At 38.6% G+C, this 26,131-nt stretch overlaps 1 long non-coding RNA gene and 1 pseudogene across 1 annotated transcript; both read left to right on the plus strand.

Moving 5' to 3' along the window:
- The window catches only part of LOC132847659 (zinc finger protein 850-like), a 182,406-nt pseudogene that overhangs the window by 70,449 nt on the left and 85,826 nt on the right, over positions 1 to 26,131 (plus strand).
- Positions 626 to 3,901, plus strand: LOC132847681 (uncharacterized). Its single transcript, XR_009648655.1, has 3 exons — positions 626 to 1,944; positions 2,727 to 3,345; positions 3,447 to 3,901. It is a non-coding gene; the product is annotated as an uncharacterized LOC132847681 (long non-coding RNA).

A 26,131-nucleotide genomic window follows, 5' to 3' on the forward strand; every position in this document is an offset into this window, starting at 1 on the left:
CACTAGCACTGAACCAGCACCCGGTTCTTTTTGGTGGAAAAGGGGTATTGGGTTTTCCTGTCTACATGGGGTTCATTTTTCTTTCTTTGACTCCTTCCTCACCCGGTATTTTAGTTGTATGTCATGTAAAATCACTCCCAACTTTCCTCAGGTAAACTGACGGACTTTCTCTTTGTTTTTGATAAGATTCTTTCTGTAGTTAATCCTCCTGATTCTACTGTGTCCGCTTCAATTATTTGCTCTGTTTTAGCAAATGTCTTGTGTGAAATCAAGAGCTTAGCTATAATCATTAAAATGTCTATAGCACTGTTTGGCTCATGTTTCAGTTGTTTTTCTTAGAGTAAAAACTGACTGGTATTTTACCTCCTTCATTGTAAAGTACTACTTTGATCTCGGTGTCCGTGTTGACAGACTACTAGATCTGTTTCTTCATCTCGTCTGACTAGTTGTACTGAGTCTAAAGTCATTTGTAATAAGGATTCCTTTAGTTTCTCATTGATCTCTTTCCATTTTAATGATCTTGAGGAAGACTTTTTGTACAGGGGTTTTGCCTGATTACTATGTCCTGGAATTAACTGTCTCACATAGTTGAGAGCTCCCAATAGGCTTTGAAGATTTTTCACCGTGGTAGGTTTTACTTCTTGCCATTTCTCTAAATGTTGTCTCATTGTTTCTGGTAGGGATTTACCTGTTCCTCTTATTGTAAATCCTAGGAATTCTACTTCACTTTTTCCTATTTCCATTTTCTTTAGAGAGGTTTTTAAACCTTTTCTAGCCTTTTCGTTACTTCAAGTATTTGGAAGTGCTCTTCCTCTGTCTCTGTCATGATTAGGATGTCATCAATATACACAACTGAATTAGGCACATCTTTTAGGATTTCGATCATTGCTGCTAGGGCTGTGCAATTAATCGCAATCGCAAAAAAATCGCAATTTTAAGCATGTGCGATATCTAAACCACACAAGGCTGCAATTTTATCTATTAAGATGTTAACCAATCAGAGCTCACGCAGCGCACCGCGCAAATTACAGCTCAGCTGAGTGGGAGAAAGATGTTAACCACAACGAAGCGGAGCGGAAGAACCGAATAGGCGAGCGGGAGGAAAGAACATAAAATATGGATGCAGGTCAAAATAAAAATGATTTGGTGCCAAAGAGAAATTCAACGTCCGTCGTTTGGGAGTATTTTGGATTCAGGAGAGAGGATGTGTCACAGAGCAAGGTAATTTGCAAGACTTGTGAAATGATTATTCCAACTAAATGGAGCAATACTACAAATCTGTTCCAACACTTAAAACAGCACCATAAAAAAACTGCATGATCAATGCATGTCGACAAAGTCCATCGAAACAAACAAAAGCACACATCAAAGCCAGCCCGAACAGATTGATCAAGTATCTGTTGTTCAAGCATTTGCAAGCGCCATGGATCAAAGCGGCACAAAGAAATTACTGACGTGGTCACCTATCATATATGCAAAGATATGATGCCTGCGCACATTGTCATTAAAGACGGCTTCCGAAGACTAATACAAACACTCGACAAAAGATACCATCTGCCATCTCGCACTCATTTCACACGATTTGCTATTCCCGAAATGTAAGGCGGGCGTTGAATACGAGCTCAAGCAGGTGAAATACTACACCACGACCACAGATATGTGGTCCAGCAGAACGATGGAGCCGTACATGAGTTTATTAATGACACTATATTAATGACAACTTTGAAATGAAAAGTCGATGTTTGCAAACAACATTCTTCCCAGAAGATCACACTGGAGAAAATATATCTGAAGGGTTAAAAGAAGCTTTAGCATCATGGGGACTTTGTGAAGAGCAACAAATGTCTATCACCACAGACAATGGAACTAATATAGTGAAGGCTGTCACTTTGAACAACTGGACACGATTGCAGGGCTTCGGACACAGACTGCATTTGGCAATTCGTAAGTTAAATTTTATTATTCATTTATTCTACTTTACATTAAGTAATGTATACTTTACATTAGGGCACTTTGTAGGGCATACTTTTTTTTATTAAGAAACAAATCGCGCAAAGATGTTTAATATGAAAACGCATTATAATGTTTTGTAATAGTATTTTCAACTTGTACCGTAGTTGGTAACACTTTACAATAAGGTACTATTTGTTAACAGTAGTAAATTGCAGTGTTTTCCTTACATTGAATTATTTGTGGAGTTATTTCTGAAGAAAAACCGACTGTCCTCAGAAATTTTTGGATGTCATTTTCTTTTTATTTTGCATGTAATGCCTGATAAAGCAGCTGAGCATTGCTTTGTATACAGCGTTACCAAGAAAAAAGCTCTCTGTCCCGCTCTAAGCGCCTCCTACTGACGGAGAATGAATTTGCATATACGTCGCCACAAATACTAATACATTAGCTAACAATAAACAATTTTTTCCAGCATTTATTCATTCTTGTTAATGTTAGTTCATGTCAATACAGCTATTCATGTTAGTTCATGGTGCATTAACTAATGTTAACAATGACAACGTTTGATTTTAATAAATGTATTAATAAATGCTAAAATTAACATGAACTAACATTAATACTATATTAGTATTGTTCATTGTCAGTTCATTTTAGCTAATGTATTAACTAGTTGTTAACAAATAGCACCTTATTGTAAAGTGTTACTCAATAATTTTATATTTAAATGAATGAAATACACATCCATCATGTTTTTCAATTTTTTTATTTTTTAGAAATTGCAATCAAGGATGAACCTTGCATTTCCCGTGCCAACGGCTTGTGCAAAAAGCTAGTGGGACATTTTTCCCACAGTTGGAAAAAAAAAGATGTTAGCCGAAGCCCAGGAAGAACTCCAGCTTCCCCAACATGCCCTCATAACATCATGCCCAACAAGATGGGGCTCAATGCAACAAATGATAGACAGGGTTTTGGAGCAACAGAGGGCATTGTCTCACGTCCTTTCAGCTGACCGTAAAACAAGACACCTAGTGCCCCAATGGCAAGACACAGATGTTCTAGAATCTGTAAGTAAGGCATTAGGTCCACTTCAGGAGTTCATGGATGCCCTTTCCAGTGAAAACTACATCAGTGTGTGTCGTATATGAAACCGGTTCTTCACCTGCTGAACACCAAGATTCTTGCAGTTGAGGATGAAGATACTGACTTGACAAAGACTATAAAATCAAAAATTCTGAGCTACATCAACAAACATTATGAGGATGAAACTACCCAAGAGCTTCTGGATACAACAACATTTTTGGATCCCAGATCAAAACCAGTTACACTGATGAGGATAAACTTCCAAACATTAAGGCCAGGGTCATGTCTGACATGGAAATGAGTTCACACAAGGTGAGTTAATTTATGTAATCTGGAGGAAACTGTCATCTCCTTAGATAAACACTCTTTTATATGGCTTTTTAATCTTTTCTTTCTGTTCTGTATGTCAAAAGATACATCTGAATCTGTGAGTAACACATGCAGAGAGAATCCTGACATCAATCTACCTCCACCAGGAAAAAAAGCACGGGAGTCCTTAGGAAGCTTCTTCAAAACGACATCAGCCATGCCAGCAGCTCTGCGAATTGAAGAAGCCATAGCCTCTGAGTTAAACAGCTACCTGCTTTCTCCATCCATTGATAGTGAGGAAGATCCTCTGAAATGGTGGACTCCATCAGATAAATTTTCCAAGAATGAGCAGGCTTGCACAAAAATATCTTTGTATTACTGCCACCAGCTCACCTTCAGAGAGAGTGTTTAGTACTGTGGAGAGTGTGGTGACATGTCACCGTTCATGCTTAAAACCAGAAATGGTGGACATGCTGGTTTTTCTTGCAAAAAACCTTTAAGAGAGCAATCTGTTTTTTGGTTTTGATTTCTGTTTGATTTCTGTTTTTATTTATTGCTATGACTGGAGTTTAGGTTAGTTAATCTTAATTTATTTCATGTTGTCTGTTTTTAAGACAATTTATTACAGTTTTGTTTATCAAGCAGTTAGTACTACTGTACAGTATGTTATTTCATTGTGAAATGTGTGCACTGAACAACGGTTTGCAAGTTTATTTATTATGACTGGAATTTAGTTTAGTTAATCTTAATTTATTTTATGTTGTCTGTTTTAAAGACAATTTTACTACAGTTTTGTTTATTAAACTATTAATACTATGTTATTTCATTGTGAAATGTTTTGTTATGCACTTGTGCACTGAATACATTTAGAAAAAGCATCTTTGAAAAAGCAAAAACAATTGCCAAAATCACGATATTCATTCAGAAAATCACATATGATTATTTTATCCATTTTGCACAGCCCTAATTGCTGCCTTAAATAGATTTGGGCTATTTATGAATCCCTGTGGAAGTCTGGTTTATACATATTGGTTCTGTTCCCAGGTGAAGGCGGTTTTACCCTGCGATTCTTCATCAATGGGATGTGACCAAAATCCATTGGCTAAGTCTATTTTTGATAGGAATTTTCCTGTTCTTAATCCATTTGTGGTGTTGTGTGCGTTTATTAAGTATCTAGTATCAGGTACTGTCACTTTATTTAAAGCCTTGTAGTTACTAACCTCCAGCCTCCATCTGGTTTTGCTACCGCTTGTATGGGTGCATTTGTAGGTGCGCCTTTGACTTTTTTGATTACTCCTTGCTTTTCTAAGTCTTTAAGTGTTTGTCCTATGGACTCTATAGCTTCTTTTGTTAATAGGGTATTGTCATTGATGACTTGGGGTTCCTCCTATTATGGTAGCAGTATGTTCAGGGCCCATTAGGCCGCAGTCATTTTTGAATTTACTGTATATCCCTTTGTATTTTTTTTTTTTTTTTTTAGTAATTTTTCTAATCTCTCTTTTGTCAAGGTTAGTTTCTTTAAGAATTCTTTCTATCTCTTTTTCCTGATCTATTTTGGTATTGCCCTTTACATGTTTCACATTTTTTTAGGGCTAAGGGGTTTTCTTGGGCTTTTATGACCTCAATTCCTTCTAGATCATACACCTCTCTCTGACGTTTTGCTGCATATAGTAGTTGGCGGAGCGGCTGCGCTGTTTAAGCGCTTCAAGAAGCGCAGACGGGGAAAACGTGCCGGCGCTTTAGTGAAACTTAGACAGCACGGTTTAAGAACACCGCTGCCAAGCATCCACCTGGCGAATCTCCGCTCTCTACCCAACAAAACGGACGAACTCCTTCTGCTCACCCGGAAAAATAAGGATTTTTCGAACTCTGCTTTTCTCTGTTTCACGGAAACCTGGCTGAAGTTAAGTCTGCCGGGCTTTCAGCTCTTTAGAGCGGACCGCGATGCAGAAACAACGGGGAAATTGCGCGGCGGCGGGACGTGTTTTTACATCAATCAAAGGTGGTGTTCTGATGTAACTGTGTTAAAGAAGATGTGCTGTCCAGATCTTGAAACATTCTTCATTAACTGCAAACCGTTCTATTCGCCGCGGGAGTTTTGCTCGTTCATTCTGGTGAGTGTTTACATTCCACCGCAAGCGCACATGAGCTCGGCACTACAGACACTCGCTGATCTGATCATAGAGAGTGAGCAACAACACCCGGACTCTGTAGTAATAATTCTTGGGGACTTTAATAAAGCGATTCTCTCACGTGAATTGCCTAAATACAGACAGCATATTACATGTCCCACCAGAGACAGTAACACACTGGATCACTGCTACACAACAATAAAGGATGCATATCACTCTGTCCCACGGGCAGCTCTGGGACTTTCTGATCACTGCTTAGTTCATCTCATACCGACCTACAGGCAGAAACTGAAAACAGCTAAACCTGTATTAAGGACTGTAAAAAGATGGACTAAGGAAGCGGAGCAGGATTTACAAGCTTGTTTCTCGCTCACTGATTGGACTGTTTTTGAAGATGCTGCCACCGACCTGGATGAGCTCACAGAGACTGTAACATCATATATTAGTTTCTGTGAGGATTTCCTACCAGGACTCACTTAACCTACAACAACGATAAACCATGGTTCACTGCAAAACTCAGCCAGCTCCGTCAGGCCAAAGTGGATGCTCACAAGAATGGGGATAGGGTCTTGTACAAACAGGCCAAATACACACTGGAAAGGGAGATCAGAGTAGCAAAGAGAAACTATTCTGGAAAGCTACGGGCTCAGTTTGCCTCTAATGACTCAGCTTCAGTGTGGAAAGGTCTGAAAGCCATCACCCACTACACAACACCATCCCCCAGCACTGTGGTGAATCAACAACTGGCAGACGACCTGAACGAGTTCTACTGTAGGTTTGAAAAAGCCCAATTTTCACCTCCTGTAACCCCTGACTCCAACACACCTAAAATTCAGGTCAGCGAAGATGAGGTGTGTCAGGTCTTTAAGAAGAACAAAAGGAGAAAGGCACCCGGCCCAGACAGTGTTTCACAAGCCTGTCTGAAAACCTGTGCTGATCAACTGGCCCCCATCTTTACTCGGATATTCAACACGTCACTGGAGCTGTGTGAAGTACCCTCATGCTTCAAAAGCTCCACCATCATCCCCGTCCCAAAGAAACCCAAAATTACCGGACTAAATGACTACAGATCTGTGGCCCTAACATCTGTGGTCATGAAATCATTTGAAAGACTGGTTCTGGCTTATCTGAAGGACATTACTGGACCCTTACTGGACCCTCTGCAGTTTGCCTACAGGGCAAACAGGTCTGTGAATGATGCAGTCAATATGGGACTGCATTATGTTCTGCAGCATCTGGACAGACCAGGGACTTATGTGAGGATCCTGTTTGTGGACTTCAGCTCTGCTTTCAACACCATCATCCCATCACTCCTTCAGCCCAAAGTAACCCAGCTCTCCATGCCCTCCTCTGTCTGTCAGTGGATCACCAGCTTTCTCACAGACAGGCAGCAGCTAATGCGACTGGGGAAACTCAAATCCAGCACCTGCACCATCAGCACTGGTGCCCCCCAGGGCTGTGTTCTCTCCCCACTGCTCTTCTCTCTGTACACGAATGACTTCACCTCTCATGACCCCTCTGTCAAGCTCCTGAAGTTTGCAGACGACACCACACTGATCGGCCTCATCCAGGACGGTGACGAGTCTGCTTACAGACTGGAGGTTGAACGGCTGGCTGTCTGGTGCAGCCTTAACAACCTGGAGCTGAACACGCTCAAGACAGTGGAGATGATCATGGACTTCAGGAGAAACCCCCCTGCTCTCCCCCCACTCACCATCATGGACAGCATTGTGACAGCAGTGGAGTCATTCAGATTCCTGGGAACCACAATCTCCCAGGACCTGAAGTGGGACATTCACATTGACTCCATTGTGAAAAAGGCTCAGCAGAGGTCCTTCGCCAGCTGAAGAAGTTCAACCTGCCACAGGATCTGCTGAAACAGTTCTACACTGCTATCATCGAATCCATCCTCTGCACTTCAGTGACTGTTTGGTTTAGCTCAGCCACCCAATCCGACCTCAGGAGACTACAGAGGGTGGTCCGGACTGCTGAGCGAATCATTGGCACAACTCTCCCTACATGCCAAGACCTGTACTTCTCCAGAGTGAGCAAAAGGGCAAAGAAAATCACTCTGGACCCTTCACATCCAGCACACTTACTATTTGAACTGTTGCCATCTGGCCGACGCTACAGTGCCCTGAGCACAAAAACGACCAGATATAGGAACAGTTTCTTCCCTCAGGCAATCCATCTGATGAACACCTAACATACACAGAACAAAACCTATTCTTACATTGTCTACAAGTACGCATTTATATTTTATTTTGCACATCTATATTTGAATTTGCACATCTTTACTTTAATTTGCACACTTATTTCAATTTGCACATACAACTGTCTATTATTTGTGTTCATGTCTTACTATTGCTATATGTTTACACTGTGGAGCTCCTGTACTAGAAAAAATTCCTCGTATGTGAAAACGTACTTGGCAATAAAGACCTTTCTGATTCTGATTCTCTTTTTCTTTTATTTCACCATCATATGCCTCTATTAGGTACAGTGATGCCTCGAGATACGAGTGCTTTGACATACGAATTTTTTGAGATACGAGCTGTGATTCGACCAAATTTTTGGCTTGAGATACGAGCATCTGAGCCACCGCAACAAAGATCCCCAACAAGCACGTGTGCTCTGTTTCCCCCGCCTCAGTTTCCCGCGTCTCACTTGGTTAAAGCTGCCTTTCCACTGCACACGTCAAACAACGGCCGATAAACCGGAAGTCATTCATTTCCTATGGAGAGTCGCAAATGCGCTGCGTGAGGTGCCGACCGTCTGCGGATCCGTAATTTTCGTATCCGTTTTAAGCGTTGGATCCGTTAAAAAAACTTAACTTGTGCGACTACACCGCATCTGATATGCCGACCGGACAGGTTTTTATTAAAACGACCGGCAGATGTTAGTGAGGAAAGACTGACAAAAAAGGCAAAAACAAGTGAAGAGAAAAGCGATGAAGAAAATTAAGCAAAATTAATGTAAAGAAAACAGAAATTGTAGCAATTAAGTTCAGTTAAGAGAATTTCATTTCTGTCAGGACCACTTTGTCAAGTGAGAATTTATTAGATGATATGCATACAGTTAGTGTTGGCGGTATGGTTCTGTTCTGGGCAAGAATCCACGCGCCTGTCCGTATGCATGCATGGACAGAGCTGGGAGAGCAGCGACTAGAAAATAGAATAGACCCCTGTATAACAGAACCACTAATCATGCATAGTATTAGATATGCTTGCTTACGCGTTTTTGGAAAGTAATAAATGAATGGCCTGATAAATAAATAATTAGAGAGAGAGAGAGAAAAAAATATGTGGAGATTTATGATGTAAACTGGTACAACGAACACGGGTCCCGGCATGGTGGAGTCGGGGTTAGAGGAGGGAGTTTAAATCGCAGCAAAGTGTAGCGCAGCTCTATGAATTCGAATTTAAATTGTCGGGTAATATGGATGTCGTAACCGGATTGGTGCGTGTTGTGGACAGCTGATTAACAGCTGATGCACGCTTGACGACGTGACCTGCCAGAACTAACACGATGCTTGATTTAAGTTCGTTAATTTTAGTGAAGTTTAGTTAAGTTCCATTTAAGTGTAAAGTAGTATTAAGACTGTACAGTAGCAAGTAAGTGAACGAAAGCGAAAGTGTACGTACGAGACAAAATTCCTCCTGTTTAATCCTCCCTCAACCTCCATGCGCATCTTCCGTAAAGTAAAACCAGTTTTTTTTTAACATACTCTTTTATTACTGTATGTTTTTATACAATATTTGTCATTTATAAATACAGGTACTGTACATTTTTTCATATTCAAAACACAAACAAAACACCTGGAGTGGAATTTTGCAAGCTGGAACGGATTAATGGGATTTCAATTCATTTAAACGGGAAAAATTGTTTTGAGATACGAGCAATTTGAGATACGAGCAAGGTCACGGAACGAATTAAACTCGTATCTCGAGGCATCACTGTATTTCTTCCCCATTGGTTTCAGATTTCCAGTCTCCTTTTGGGATATTGTGGATACATCAGTTCCTGTGTCAATTCTGAATTCCATATGTCCTTTTCTAGTTTTTAGTTGACCTCCCTCTTCCTGGATACCTTCTTTATCGAGGGCATCTCTTAGTACCCTACCGGAGTCTTACTCTTCTTAGCGGTTCTTAATTACTTGCAGTTTCTTAGTCGAAGTTTTGGAGCTTCCTTTTCCTTTGTTCTTAATATTCTGTTTTGTTTTTTAGGGGTCATTTTGTTCCATTTTTCTGGATCAATGTAATCACTACTCTTTCTCCCATCAGACTTAGCAGGAAGTTTGCCATGTGGGGTTGGTTTATATGGCCTCTAAGAGGATGTGTCCTGTCTGGGGCAGTATTGTGAGTTTCCTCTTGAGGAGGCCTCATTTCCATTATGTTATGGTTAGTTTTGGCCTGTCTGGGATGATATTCACGGTTTTGAGTTCTGTTTCCCTTTCTGTACGAAGGGCTGATCTTTACTCATTGTCCTTCTCTCCTCCTTTCTCTTTTATCAGGGCCGATTTTCTATCATATTTTATTTCTTCACTGAGGATTAAGCTCATGGGGGTTTCTGGTCCCATTAAGAGAAAGGAGTTCAGGCCTTTGACTTTCCCTTCCTCATGTATTTCTCCTGGCATTTTTTGAATAGCTTGTCTTCCTGTATCTTTGTCTATTTCTTTTGTTAGGAAAATGGTTAGGCCATGTTCCTGTATTGTTTTCTTGAACCTTGCTTTTTCTTTTTTGTGAGGGTTTCAGAGGATTAGTTCATTTTTATGTTGTTATTAATTCAGTGTTCCATTCTGGCCCTGTTTTGTGCACTAACATCTGGTTTATCAATTCTGTTGGTGCATTTGTCCTGCCTTGAGCAGTTGATTAGCCTTCTATGAGACTTTTCCTCTTAGTTTGGTTCCTGCATGTATTTGGAACTTAATAGGGTCAGTAACTGGTTTAGCCGTTCTAGTCTTTCTATTTACAATAGGTTTCTTTTTCCTTAGTCCTATTTCCTTTAGGATTTCATCCACTACACCTGATGTCTCAGGGATGTCTTCTTCCCCCGAGAAATTTTTTAACTATGTGGGCTTAAGGGCCTTGCATCGTCTTCTGACCCAGAGTCAGGCTGAGCTTGGGGATGCGGCGTGTCGGATTGAATTTTGTCTTTCTGTTAATATATCTCTTAGACCTCCTATGTAGGAATTGTTTAGGTCAGTGAGGTCTGAGATTACATGTCATGGGAATTCCTGCATTGTTTCACACTTCATTTCGATTAGGTCTATTTTGGCCTTTTCATTCACGTCAGTCTCATCCACTGTTTCTCTAGTGGCCAGGTGTAGCATTTTTCCCAGCTTCAGGTCAGTGAATTTTTTTTTTAGCCTTTTTAATGTAGTGTTAGGCTTCTTCATTTGGTTCAACACGGCTGAAGTTAACACACACCTTATGATTTATTTTTATTCTCTGCTCCCCTGCTGTTTGAGTTTCTCCTATCCCTAGAAGTTGATCTTCTTTGCCTTGTTTTTATTCTAGTTCTTGGTTGGATGTTACCTTAGTGGGATCTTTCTGTTGGGGTAGAAGGGGGTAGAGACCACTTGTCTGAGGCTCATCCCACGGCTGTGACCTTACTGAATCTATTTCATCCTTGTCTGAGAGCAACTGTCTCACACTAATTCTCCTTTTTTCTAAGAGCATCTACCAATTCTTGGGCCATGGGAGTTTTGCCTCGTCCTGTACTTTTTCCCCGCAATAGATGTGTCTCCTAAACTTACTTGTGACACGTCACCTGTGGATCTTTTCCCAGTCCCTGGTGGTAATGGAAGGTTAAGTTCCTTACCTTTGTGCCATATACTAACTATCCAGCTTGAGCCTGAATGTTCTGGAGGGGCTTGCATGCTATCGTCCACTCGGATGACAACATCCTTTCCCAGAGATCTACACAAATCTTTAATACTTTTGGGAGTTAGGGCATGCATCTCACCTCCCAGTGTGATACCGATTCTGCCCCTCCTTGTTGGTGAGGGCCAGCTGGCAGTTTTGATACCCAATGTATCACAGGTGGATTGCTCATTTTATGGGATGGAAGTTTTTTCCCCCCAACTATCTCTTGTATCGGATACTTTCTAGTTCCTTGTGCAGATACCTTATTTAGTTGAACCTTTCACAAATGTCATAGACTTTCTATGCATTGTTTTTCAAAGGTCCCCGTAGGGGCCGGCATGACGTAATTATACTGATGTACATGTCCCTTAGTGACACTTGTTTTCGTATTTTGTAGGAAACCCTTTCACAACCCCACTAATGAAGGTGTCCTAGATTTTGCACGGGTTAATATTGAAAACGCAAGATCAACTATCAGAGTTAGACTTACCTTGAACGGGGTTGTCCTTCGAAGTCCCTGGGTCTCCTAACAAAAGATTCTCTTCAAGTTATTCTACATTTACAGCATTTAGCTGTATCCAGAGCGACTTACATTTTTATCTCATTTTTATACAACGAGCAATTGAGGGTTAAGGGCCTTGCTCAGGGGCCCAGCAGTGGACATAGGAATCGAACTCACAACCTTCCGATTGGTAGCCCAACACTTTAACCACTAGGCTTCCACATCCCTTCTACCTAATCTATTGTTTGAATCTTTAGGGCGTTTTTACAGCTGGTCACTTCATGCGTTTTCTGTGCGTAAAAAGACCAGGTGTAAATGCCCTCCAAAACATTTTCGAGACGGATCTTAGTTCTTCTACCTAAGCTATTGTTTGAATCTTTAGATGAAGGAGTCCGACTTGGACTTTCTTGTCTTTTCAGGGTCCTCACAATGGGAGTCCTTGTTTTTATTAAAAGCAATGTAATACAGATAAATGTGTGTAATGTATGTAAAGTAAAAGAAGAATACAAATAAAATCCTTGTCAAATAATCAAACAGTATTGGAATAAGTAAAAGTAATTAAAATGCAAAGATGGTAACAAAGCAAGAAACACTCTCCAAGTGTATGTCTGCGTTTGTTTTCTGATGCAGACTGAATAAGCAATAACTGAGTATAACACGCACTGAGCTTGCCTACAATAGAATGCATACTGGGTATAGCTTTAGGCAAGCTTTTATATATATTCCTTTCTTCCAAAAGTCATCTTTGGATTTGGTATTGGATGTATACTTTTAAATTTCTAAATGACTATAGACCACTGGCACTCACATTGCATAATGAATGTCCCAGAAGGTAGTTAGAAACGTAGGTGCTCCCGGAGGAACTGTTCTGTCTCCATTTCTTTTCACCCACTACACTTTGTTTTTCCAGCACAACACAAAGCATATTCAGACCGGAGAGCACCATTTTTGAGTTTGTTCAACTTTTCTTATGGGTATATAGTGACATAGTTGGGGTCCTCACACACAAGACTGCGGTGAATTTACTTGGATTAAAAACACGATTTTTTTTTTCTTTTTTTTTTTTTTTAATGAAATATGTTTATGCATTTACTAATAACATGCATAAATATTTAAACATTAATGTGACTTTGCAATTGACAATTTGCATTGTTTTGCTTATTCTGTTACTTAATGCTTTCTATACCAAAAGATAAAAATACCTGTATAGTTGGGTGTGTGTATATATACTGAATAAAGAAAAAGTAACTATTTTTCCTGATTTTAGGTAATACATTCAATAAGGTTTATTCTCAGTGAAACTGAAATGTACTTTTATAACAAATTATATTGGCCACTTTATTTCTACCTTCAAAAAAAAGCATAGCATTTATTTAATGAATGCACCACAATGTGACTAATGTGACATCTAAACTTTTATTTTAGAAGCTGATTCAGACAGTACTAGCAAATTCAACATGTATGTTGATCACAACTGGTACTGTGACTCAAATTCCTCTATATTGTAACAAACGATTAATGTATTTTGCACATTTGCTTCTGCTTGTCAGTTTGTGAGGTTCTCACTCAGAAGACTGCTGTGAATTTACTGGGATTTAAGAAAAAGATCATTTCTACTTGGTAAGTTTTCCTCCTTTAAGTAGATGAATAATTTTGAAAACTATATTTGCCTGATTCCCTTAAATATATATATATATAAATATATTTATATTATATACAGTTAATTAATTAAACTTATCATAGTCTAAACATGCAGTCCCAATGAAAACATTTTCCTTTATTTACAAGAAGATTTATTATTAAATCTATATTATTGATTATTTATTGTTTAAGAAGAACTAAGAAATTGTTGTTTTTATATATTATTTAGGAAATATCAAGTATGATATTACTTTTGAATATATTTACAAGAATAGTCTTCATGCTGAAGGTAGATTGTCAGTTATTCAGTTACTGGATAGTTTTGTCATAGTGTTGCTAAAGAAACAAAGTTAAATTAAATTGGCCTGTTAAATGGCCAGAAAACCATGAATGTAAGATGTTTTGTCTACTGTTCTGCTACAGAGTGAAACGTAATCAGGGTGAAAGTCTGGCTGTCTTCACACAATTAATCACCACAGAGGGATTTGTGCAGAATGGACAAGAAAAGAATTCATTACTGCTCAGAGTGTGGAAAGAGTTTTTTAACTCGGACTATACTAAAAATACACATGCGCATTCACACAGGAGAAAAGCCCTATAGCTGCTCACACTGTGGAAAGAGTTTTACAGTGTCAAGTTCTTTGAAAAGGCACCAGCGCATTCACACTGAAGAGAAGCTCTATAGCTGCTCACACTGTGGAAAGAGTTTTACACATTCAAGTTCTTTGAAAGACCACCAGCGCATTCACACTGGAGAGAAGCCCTATAGCTGCTCACACTGTGGAAAGTGTTTTACACATTCAGGTAGTTTGATTAAGCACCAGCGCATTCACACTGGAGAGAAGCCCTATAGCTGCTCACACTGTGGAATGAGTTTTACAGTTTCAAGTAATTTGATTAAGCACCAGCGCATTCACACTGGAGAAAAGCCCTATAGCTGCTCACACTGTGGAAAGAGTTTTACAACGTCAAGTTCTTTGAAAGACCACCAGCGCATTCACACTGGAGAGAAGCCCTATAGCTGCTCACACTGTGGAAAGAGTTTTACAACGTCAAGTTATTTGAAAGACCACCAGCGCATTCACACTGGAGAGAAGCCCTATAGCTGCTTACACTGCGGAAAGAGTTTTACAACGTCAGGTTATTTGAAAAACCACCAGCGCATTCACACTGGAGTGAAACCGTATTACTGCTCACACTGTGGAAAGAGTTTTACAGCATCAGATTATTTGAGAAATCATCTGCGCATTCACACTGGAGAGAAGCCCTATAGCTGCTCACACTGTGGAAAGTGTTTTACACATTCAGGTAGTTTGATTAAGCACCAGTGCATTCACACTGGAGAGAAGCCCTATAGCTGCTCACACTGTGGAATGAGTTTTACAGTTTCAAGTAATTTGATTAAGCACCAGCGCATTCACACTGGAGAGAAGCCCTATAGCTGCTCACACTGTGGAAAGAGTTTTACAGTTTCAAGTAAGTTGATTAAGCACCAGCGCATTCACACTGGAGAGAAGCCCTATAGCTGCTCACACTGTGTAATGAGTTTTACAGAATTAAGTTCTTTGAAAATACACCAGCGCAATCACACTGGAGAGAAGCCCTATAGCTGCTCACACTGTGGAAAGAGTTTTACATTTTCAAGTAATTTGAAAAAGCACCAACGCATTCACACTGGAGAAAAGCCCTATAGGTGCTCACACTGTGGAAAGAGTTTTACATTTTCAAGTAATTTGAATAAGCACCAACGCATTCACACTGGAGAGAAGCCCTGTAGCTGCTTACACTGTGGAAAGAGTTTTACAAGATCAGATTATTTGAAAACGCACCTGCTCATTCACACTGGAGAGAAGCCCTATAGCTGCTCACACTGTGGAAAGAGTTTTACACAGTCAAGTAGTTTGAATAAGCACCAGCGCATTCACACTAGAGAGAAGCCCTATAGCTGCTCACACTGTGGAAAGAGTTTTACACAGTCAAGTTCTTTGAAAAAGCACCTGCGCATTCACACTGGAGAGAAGCCCTATAGCTGCTCACACTGTGGAAAGAGTTTTATACAGTCAAATTCTTTGAAAAAGCACCTGCGCATTCACACTGGATGAAGCCATATGACTGCTCACTATGTATGAAGAGCTTTACAACTTCATCTTATTTGAAAAAGCACCAGTTTATTCACACATGAATGAAGCCACATTACTGTCATACGTCGAAAGAGTTTAAAATGTCCATATCATTTGAAAAAGCACCAGTTTATTCACAATGGAGAAAAATATATTGCTGATGACAATATGAAAAGTGCTGTAGAGATTTAACTAAGAACATTTAAAGGAAACAAAGAAAGTTGTAAAAGGCATCAGCAGATTTATACAAAAGTTCCCCATGCAAAACATATAATGGTGGAGAATGCAGACACTGACAACAAAAATTTCAGTTCATGTGTACGTTGACAAACGCTTGAAATGTTAATTAATATTAGGTATAATAAGGTGCAGCAGGTTGTATCAATTATTCAAGCTCCTTGGGGCAATCCTGAGCGTGGCTTGCTTTGTGTGTTCTTTACAGTGAGGTTCATTCTGGATTTGTCCAGTTTTTTTCCATCCCCCAGAATGCCAGTAGATGAACTTATTACCCTACAGCACTGTGTGTGCATGAGCTGTACAATAGGGGGATATGATTAATAAAAAAACAACTGAAATTTTTTATTTGTAAATTTAACTGTGCGCTGATTAGTTTAGGTTAGTTTTACTTATTTCATTAAATTACTCATTATTACATTGGGTTTGCTTTATTTATGAAGTGGATGCAAATCTGCCTTCAGTCTTTTAGGTAAATCATGTACCTTATGTGTTAGTGAATCATTCAAAGATATTTGAGTTTTTGTCCTTGGTAAATTACCTAAAGCATCATGTTTGGTTCCAGTACCAAAAAAGGGATGCCCCATCAAACTAAATGACTATAGACCACTGGCACTCACATCACACATAATAAAGGCACATAATGTCCCAGAAGGCAGTTAGAAACATGGGTGCTCCCAGAGGAACTGTTCTGTCTCCTGTTTTAGGAATAAGTGAGAATGGAGTTGTAGGATTCATGAATTCCCCTCGACCCAAAGCTAAAACTCAACCCAAATACACTTTAGGAGACATTCCTGCCCAAAAGCAAAGTAAACAAAAACAAACGAGAAAGGTAAAAAGGAGGAGGCGTAGAGAAGCTAAACAGGATAGGAAAGAGGATCAAAAGCAACTGATGTTTGCTAAAAAAACTTCTGAAAGTAGAAAACTTAGTTACAGACATGAAACAATTGTATATGAATTAAATACAATTCCAATTGCCATAAATGCTACTGCAAGATTGCAGAGGATCAGATGCTGTACCTAGACAGCTAGAAGATTTCAACTGACTAAGAAGATTTATGCGATAATAAGATTTATTTATCAGAAGTTCAAGAGAGCTCTGATCGCTTTTATTTACATTTCTATGTATTCTTTTTTCTATAAATGAAATATGTATTTTAAATGTTGAATATGGCTAGAAGAAAATAGAACAAGCTGTTCCATATACTGGTTTCCTGCGGGGTCTTAAAAAGTCTTAAAAGCATTGAATTTATTAATTTGGAAATAATCCCTTAAAAAGTCTTTAAAAAGTCTTGAATTTTGATGTCTGGGTCTTAAAAATTGTGCTGTATGTAACTTCTCCATATTGTAATTTTCCTCAAAAGTTTCATTTGTCAACCACGATTATTTTGATTAAATGACGTAGTATAAAAGAGTGGCGGAACCAATAATTGAGAACGCAACGCAGCCCCGGGTCACCGTACAAAATACTGCGAACACGCGATGACTTCAGTAAAGGAAGATCACGCGCTATGACACCACAGCCATAGACTACAACAAGCAAAGGAGAAGCGCGAGAAATCAATGAAAATCTCAGCATTCCACAGGAAAGGTTGACTGACGCACGCAGTTATATTTTTAAAGTTTGTTTTTACGTTAACTAGCTACCAATTTCATTCTGAGGTTATGGGGAAATGTAAATTTAATGAAGCGTGGCTGGATAAAAACTATTTTCGTCATTGGTTAAAACCAGTGGACAACAACGTTTTTGAGGCGTTTTGCACCATATGCAAAAAAAGGATTCAGCTAGGAACCAACTAATGTTAGCCAGCTATCTGCTAATGTGCCTGAAGCGGCAACAGGAGCTAATGTTAGCCAGCTTGCTGCTAGCGCTGCAGACCCTCCAGCAACTAGAGTGGATCTGTGCACAGCTTTTGGGTCCACACCAACTGTGTTTCTTAATTTAATTTAATTTATTGTTGATTTCTGATTTTCGATGTTTATTGTTCAGAGGTCTCTCAGTTCCCCATATTACCAGCATGGAATAAGTAGCTAGCTCATGTTAAAAAACAACTTAACATTGTTCGGCAAACTTTCTTGTGGCCTACTGAAATGTTTTTATTTTTCACACTGCTTGGCTTATCTTTTAACCATTCCACATTTGAAAAATAAATGAACACAAGCTCAAGGATTTTGTTTTTCTTTGCTGGTAGGGACGTGAAATAGGTATTAATTTTTTATATAAATGGTCTTAAAAAGACTTAAATTTAACTTGAAGAAACCTGTAGGAACCCTGCATATAGCTACAGGATGTTCTAAGCCTGGCTGATGTAAATCTCTGATGTGCTGGATATGACACGTTACATAGGCACTGCAGAGGCACATGTGTTGCATGAACAAAGGAGGTTTAAGTAGATTCAGTAAATTTCTGGAAACTTTCCATGGGAACATAATATGGGGAATTTTGGAAAGTACATGCAGGTGGTGTGGCCTCAATGGCACTCCAGTAAATAGTGTGCTGTGTGCAAGTGACCTATGAATGCAGGGTACAAATTCAAATTAAATTGCATTAAATCTTGTTGTTTTAAACAAAATTATGCTGCAAGATTTTTTTTTTAACTACATTTAAGTTCATTGTCATAGGCAAAACTCTGCATTTTTTTTTTTAATTCCCAGTTTATTTCCATGTATTCCGATTAATTCCCATATATTCCCGTTAAGTTTCCAGCCTTGAAAATTCCTGGAATTTTGCAACAATAGGTTTAAGTAAGTCAACCACAAAATGACATAAACAAATCATTTCCTAATAGACACAGGGGCCTATCAATCTTTTGCAAGAGCCTGTGCACTATCCTGAATAATGGGTGTGCATTCTACTATAGGCAAGCTTATGTTTAGTTTCTGAACTACATTTGCATTGCTTAAGTATTGTGGAGATTTATTTTGTAATTTTATTTACATATATTACACACTTATTTTTATAACATTGCTTTAAATAAAAACAAGGCCTCCCATTGTGAGGACCCTGAAAAGACAAGAAGGTCTAAGTCTGACTCCTTCATCTTAAGTTCAAACAATAGACTAGGTAGAAGAACTTGAAGATGCTGAGACTTCGAAGGACAACCCACTCCAAGGTAAGACCAGTCTTGATTTATACTGTCTGCTGTGATAGCAGCTTACTCGTGCAAAACATAGTATGCACTCCTTAGTGGGTCTGTCGAAGCTTTGTTTAGGCAGGCCAGGAACATTTGTCACTAAGGGACACGCAGGTCAGTACAATTACTTTACTCCATTTTTTTTTCACCCACTACACTTTGTTTTTCCCGCACAACACAAAGCATATTCAGACCGGAAATCACATTGTGAAAGTTCTCTGATTGTGGAAATGTTGAAGTCATCATGAGTTGACAAAAATCATACTACGCCATATCACCCTATGGGTAACAGTCAAACTGAAAGGTTTAATCAGACTCTTGGTGCTATAAGGTCCTTACTCCCAAGGTCTAATGCTAATTGGTCCTAGATGCTGACATTCTCTTATAACTGCAATAGACTTGAGACTATTGGCTACCCTCCATTCTTTTTGATGTTTGGTTAAACTCCTAGGTTGCCTTTGGTTGTGTTGTTGCGAGTGTAATTTTGGATGGGAGGACTGTTGATGTGAGTAAATATGTTCAGTATTTAAGTGAAAGATTCAGGAATGCAATGTCACTTGCACAACAAAATGTGCATCAGAAGCAGAACAAACGGGCTGAACGTTATAATTATATTAGGCATTATTATAATAGTGCCATTTTTGAGTTTGTCAAACTTTTCTTATGGCCATATAGTGACATAGTTGGGGTCTTCACACACAAGGCTGTGGTGAATTTACTTGGATTAAAAACCAAAATAAGTGACATTTCAACAAGATTTATTTATTTATTTATTTTTTAATGAAATAAATTCATGCATTTACTAATAACATGAATAAATATTTAAACATTAATGTGACTTTGCAAGGGGGCACGGTGGCTTAGTGGTTAGCACGTTCGCCTCACACCTCCAGGGTTGGGGGTTCGATTCCCACCTCCGCCTTGTGTGTGTGGAGTTTGCATGTTCTCCCTGTGCCTCGGGGGTTTCCACCGGGTACTCCGGTTTCCTCCCCCGGTCCAAAGACATGCATGGTAGGTTGATTGGCATCTCTGGAAAATTGTCCGCAGTGTGTGTTTTGCGTGAGTGAATGAGAGTGTGTGTGTGCCCTGCGTTGGGTTGGCACTTCGTCCAGGGTGTATCCTGCCTTGATGCCCGATGACGCCTGAGATAGGCACAGGCTCCCCGTGACCCGAGGTAATTCGGATAAGCGGTAGAAAATGAGTGAGTGAGTGAGTGAGTGACTTTGCAATTGACAATTTTCCTTTTTTTTTGCTTATTCTGTCACTTCTTAACGCTATCTATACCAGTAGATTAAAATACCTATATAGATGAGTATATATACTGAAAAAAGAAAAAATAACAATATTTTGCCTGATTTCAGGTAATACATTTATTTAATAGGGTTTATTCCCAGTGAAACTAAAATGTACTTTTATAACAAAATAGATTGGTCATTTTATTGGCATAGCATTTATTTAATAAATGCACCACAATATGACTAATGTGACATTTAAACTTTATTTAAAAAGCTGATTCAGACAGTACTAGCAAATTCAACATATATGTTGATCACAACTGGTACAGTGACTCAAATTCACCTACATTGTAACAAAGGATTAATGTATTTTGCACATCTATTTTGCTTCTGCATGTCAGTGTGTTCAGCAATGCCAGAGTTTGCTCCATTTTATTTCCATTAAACATTACAGTATTTTCTCAGTTGGGGATGTGGTAGCCTAGTGGTATGTTGTGGCAATTGGAATGTTGTGAGTTCAGTTCCACCAGGCTGCCATTGCTGGGCCCCTGAGCAACGCCCTTAACACTCAAATGCTCACTTGTATAACATGTAAGTCACGATAAGTGTGTCTTCTAAATGCTGGAAATGTAAATAAAATGTATGAAAATCCTTCATAGTCTCCAGAAATAGTTTTGTTTGGCTGTATTCTGCCAATATGAAATAGTGATGTAGCATAATTTGAATGTAAATCTTATATATTTAGAGTTACATTTTAGATTCCTAATATTTTGCTTTCTATACCCTGATAAGGGAACAATCCATCCAGTCACTTTGCATAACAAGATGGTTCTAGACGTGTACCTGCCACACCCCATACTCAGGTGATGATGGTAATAGATTGCTAATGGCTGTGAAATGGCCTGTTGTTGGACAGAGTCTTTGTCCTCAGCTGTACTTAAAAAAGACACCCTGACATTTAGTTGAGGTTCTCACTGAGAAGACTGCTGTGAAATTACTGGGATTTAAGAAAAAGATCACTTCCACTTAGTAGGTTTTCCTTCTTTATTTAAATGAATAATGTAAATTTAAATGAATACAATATTCAAATTGACTTATTTCTTTGTGCACTACATGGTGTCCATACAATTAAAAACTATATTTGTCAGTTACCATTAAATAAATAAATATTTTTATATTAATTATATATAATATTTATATGCAATTAATTAATTCAACGTATCATAGTCCAAAAATGCAATCCCAATAAAAACATTTTTCCTCATTTACAATAATGTAAGTTAAATAACTGTTTAAGAGAACTAAGAAATTGTTGTTTTTTTATATTATTTAGGAAATGTCAAGTATGATATTACTTTTGAATATTATATTTACAAAAATGGTCTTGATGCCAAAGCTAGATGGTTAGTTTTGCACATGTAAATTTTTTGCATTAACTCCTCAATTGGACCAGGACAATCAGAAGGCTAGGTTTGTCCAAGAAAGAGAGATGGAGCAACAAGAGTGAACACACCCAGACATTCAATATTCAAGAACAAGATTTACTGTATTAAACACAAGAATTAGTAAAATAAATACAGAAAGGCAGTAGCACAGGAATGCTCACGTGTCAATAATTTGTACTATTTCCCTTTTTTTACTCTTAAAGCATTACAATCACTTTATCAAAATCAATTTCCCAACAGGTTTAACATAACATCAAAATGAAACAAAAAACTGGATAACCAGTAAACCAGTGAAAGATTAATTCACTATGAAATGAAAGAGCTCGAGATTTATCATTTCCCCAATGACAAAAAAAAAACTCAATCAGTGCTTGAATTCAGTTCAGTCTCTAAAAGGAAATGTCCTTGAATGTAAAATGATTCAGTATGTGCAGTTGATCCAGGATTAGGACAAAAATTGAAAAAAAAGTTATTGTCAACTTCACTCCTACCGTTTGACGGCAACCACATTGAAGCTCATAAGATGTTCTGAGAATTCACTCAACAGGTGGCTCGCCAGTCCAACCCCACCCAGGTGCATACAGAAAATGCAGGAAAGAGTTGAGACGAATCAGAGGGATTCACACTTGGATCAATCCACATCCGGATCCGGCAGCATTCAACGGCAGACTTAACAAACCTGGACAACATCACAGGAAGAAACAAAACCTGGCCAAGGAACTCATTCATCACATGTACATTGGCTGAGCCGGAAAATTCCAGATCATACACGTTCCAAAATGTCACTCTCCACACAATCCGTGTCTCTCTGAACCATTATTTTTCTCTGATTTTGAAGACTTAATCTCCTGGGATAGCGAGAAGCATCCATCTGCATCAGAGGTTACGGAGAGAAAGAAAGATCTTGAACATGTGGAATCCGAATAATGCCGCAAGGGATTGAATACCTCGCAATGTAAGAATATTATTGGAGAATTGTGAGACCTTCAATATTTTACACATATGTAAAATAGATATATATGCTATTATGTATTATGTAATTAATAAAAATTGATTACATCATAATCTATGGTTTCAGCCTCTTATTGCTTCAATTTGTTGTTTAATCCGAAGATTTTATTTTTTTCCCTCTTCCTCGGTCATTAACCACTAGTAACCCGGGTTACATCGACGTAGCAGAAGTTTACTCTGAAATTGATTTTTACATTGAATTGAATAGATTCCTGGTTTGTTCTAAGGGAACAATCCCTTCAGTCACTTTACATATCTTTAATGGACCTGATGGTTCTGTACGTTTACGTGCCACAACGGAGACTCCGATAATGAGGTGGTAATTAGTTGGCTAATGCTGTAAAATGGCCTATTGTTACAGTGTGTTTATCCTCAGGTGTACTTAAAGGAGACACTCTGTCATTTTAATTGAGGTCCTCAAACAGAAAACTGCTGTGAAATTACTGAGATTTATGAAAAAGATCACTTCAATGTCACAACATTAGACAAAAACAATGTGCTTAAGCTGATAACACGAACAACTCGAATCTCTTGTGTCCCTATTGAACACATCCATTAAACACTGAGAGTGCTGGAGGAAAAAGTAACTGAAGCCTTAGATTTAATAGTTGGTCAAACCTCCTTTAGCAGCAAGGACTTCAAGCAAGCACTTTTGTTTTTCTGAAGTCAGTCTGTGGTGGATTTACTTAGATACTTGGGGTCACTGTCTTGCTGCATCACCCAATTACTACTAAGATTCAGCTGGCAAATGGCCACCCTGAGATTATCCTGAGGCATATTTGGTAAACTTGGGAATTCATTTTGTGGTTAAGACCCTGAGGCAGTGAAACAAGCCTAAATCATGATGTTCCCTCAAACATACTTCACTGTTGGGATGATGTTTTGATGTTGGAAAGCTGTGCCCTTTTAGCACCATGCATACTGCTAAGTATAAATATTCCCAGTAGCATTGTGGATAGCTACAGTGCTCTTTAGCAAATGTCAGGCACGCAACAATGTTTTTTCAGGAGAGCAGTTGCTTCCTCTGTGGTGTTCTGACATAGACACCCTGCCTGTTCAAAGACTTGCATATGGTAGATTCATGAAGAGAGATGTATTAAAGCCTGTAGCTGTAACTCAAGGGTTCTTTTTTACCTCATTGAAGATTGTGTGTTGTGCTTTAGGAGTCATCTTGGCTGGGCGTTCACTTCTAGGAAGAGTAGCCACAGTACTAAACTGTCTCCATTTATAGACAATTTGTCTAACTTTCGACTGATGCATTTCTAAACACTTTGAGATTGTGTTGTATCCCTTTTCAACTATTCTGAATTGTAAGTCTTGAGCTCAGAGAGCTCCTTTTTGTGAGGCATGGTTCACATCATTTGATGCATCTAAAAAACAACAATCTTAAAATGATGTGTCTTTTATCAAAGTAGCTCTAAACAACACAAACATATTTCATTAATTTGACACCAGGTGTGGAAGCTACTGACATAAACTAGCTTACATTGAAGTAATTGGGTTTGCTTACTTTTTCCTCCAGCAGTGTGAATATTTAAAGCACTGTGGGTGTGTTACATAAAGACACAAGAAATTTGAATTGTTTGTGTCATCGGCTTAAGCACCTTGTGTATGTCTATTATTGAGAATTAGATGACAATCGGATAACATTTTATGGCGAATTACTGCAGAAAACCAGTTTATTCCAAAGGTTTATTCTTTATTCAGTTTATTCTTGCAAATGCATATAAATCTCAGTAACTTAGTATTCTTATGACTAAAATGGTCTGTCTTCAAATTATTCAATTCAATTCAAGTTTATTTGTATAGCGCTTTTTACAATGGACATTGTCTCAAAGCAGCTTTACAGAACATAAACATAGAGCAGAAGGTAAACATAAGGAGTAGTATAAAGAATTAATATAATAAAAATTCAAAATATATATAGTTCACAGTATGTATGTATGTATGTACATATGTATATGTATTTATCCCCAATGAGCAAGTCTGAGGTGACTCAGGCAGCAGTGGCAAGGAAAAACTCCCTTAATTGGTAAAGGAAGAAACCTTGAGAGGAACCAGACTCAAAGGGGAACCATCCTCATATGGGTGACACTGGAGGGTGTGATTACAAATATACAGTCAGACAAGTGTTGTATTGGTGTAGGGATCACATGGAGTTCAGATCTCCTCTTAGTATCACAGGATCCAACTGGAGCTGGTAGATCTGTAGATGTCTCAGGATTCTCACAGAGTCGGCCTCATCTCAGCGGAGGTCCAAAAACTTCATCGCACGGAAGACGATCGGAGCAGGTACAATGTCTCGGGCATGGGTAGAAAAAGAGAAGAGCAGTGCAGAGGGATTAACATATCTGCTGTTCATAAAAATGCGCAAGTCTAGTGTAATAGTGCACAATATAATGGGATGTGTTATGTGTATGCCTGACTAAAGAGATGAATTTTTAATCTGCATTTAAACTGGGAAAGTGTGTCTGAGCCCCGAACACTATCAGGAAGACCGTTCCAGAGTTTGGGAGCTGAATAAGAAAACGCTCTACCGCCTTTAGTAGACTTAGATATTCTGGGAACTACCAGAAGTCCTGAGTTTTGTGATCTCACAGAGCGTGAAGGATTGTAACGTGTTAGAAGACTAGTTAGATACGTGGGCGCTAAACCGTTAAGAGAACTGTATGTTCGTAGCAGCAGTTTGTAGTGAATTCTAAACTTAACAGGTAGCCAGTGTAGAGATGATAGAATTGGGGTTATATGGTCATACTTTCTTGTCCTAGTGAGAACTCTGGCAGCTGCATTTTGGACTAACTGTAGCCTATTTATTAAAGATGCAGGACAACCACCTAGTAATGCATTACAATAGTCCAGTCTAGAGGTCATGAAAGCATGACCTAGTTTCTCAGCATCAGATAGAGACAGGATGTTTCTCAGCTTGGCAATATTTCTAAGGTGAAAGAAGGCTGTTTTTTGTAACTATATTTGCCTTAAAAAAATGACTAAATAAATATGTTAAACTTAGCATAGCCAAATATGCATTCCAAATGAAACTGTTATTTCGTCATTTTTTTCTTCATTTTTTTTTTAAAAATATTCCTTAAGAAATGCTGAATATGATGTTACTTATGTGACTACAAGAATAATGTTGATGCTGAAGCTAGACGGTCAGTTATTCAGTTATTGGATGGTGCTGTTATAAGAGAAATATACAACAAAAATGCTTTTATTGGGAGCTCTATATTGTAGGCAGCTGTATGTTTAACTTGACTTAACTTAACTTAACTTGTATTCATTAAGCTGATATATATAGCGCCAATCTCTTCAGCATATGTTTTTTTGGCTTGTTTATTTTCTTGACTGTTTTCAGTTACTATGACTGATGAATAAAGCACATGATACTTGTTGTATAAATCACCAATGCATTAAACACAGGATAGAAGCCATATCACTGCTCACACTGTGGAAACAGTTTTAGACATT

The sequence above is a fragment of the Tachysurus vachellii genome, chromosome 6, assembly GCF_030014155.1.
Source record: "Tachysurus vachellii isolate PV-2020 chromosome 6, HZAU_Pvac_v1, whole genome shotgun sequence".
In the NCBI taxonomy this organism is placed as follows: Eukaryota; Metazoa; Chordata; class Actinopteri; order Siluriformes; family Bagridae; genus Tachysurus; species Tachysurus vachellii.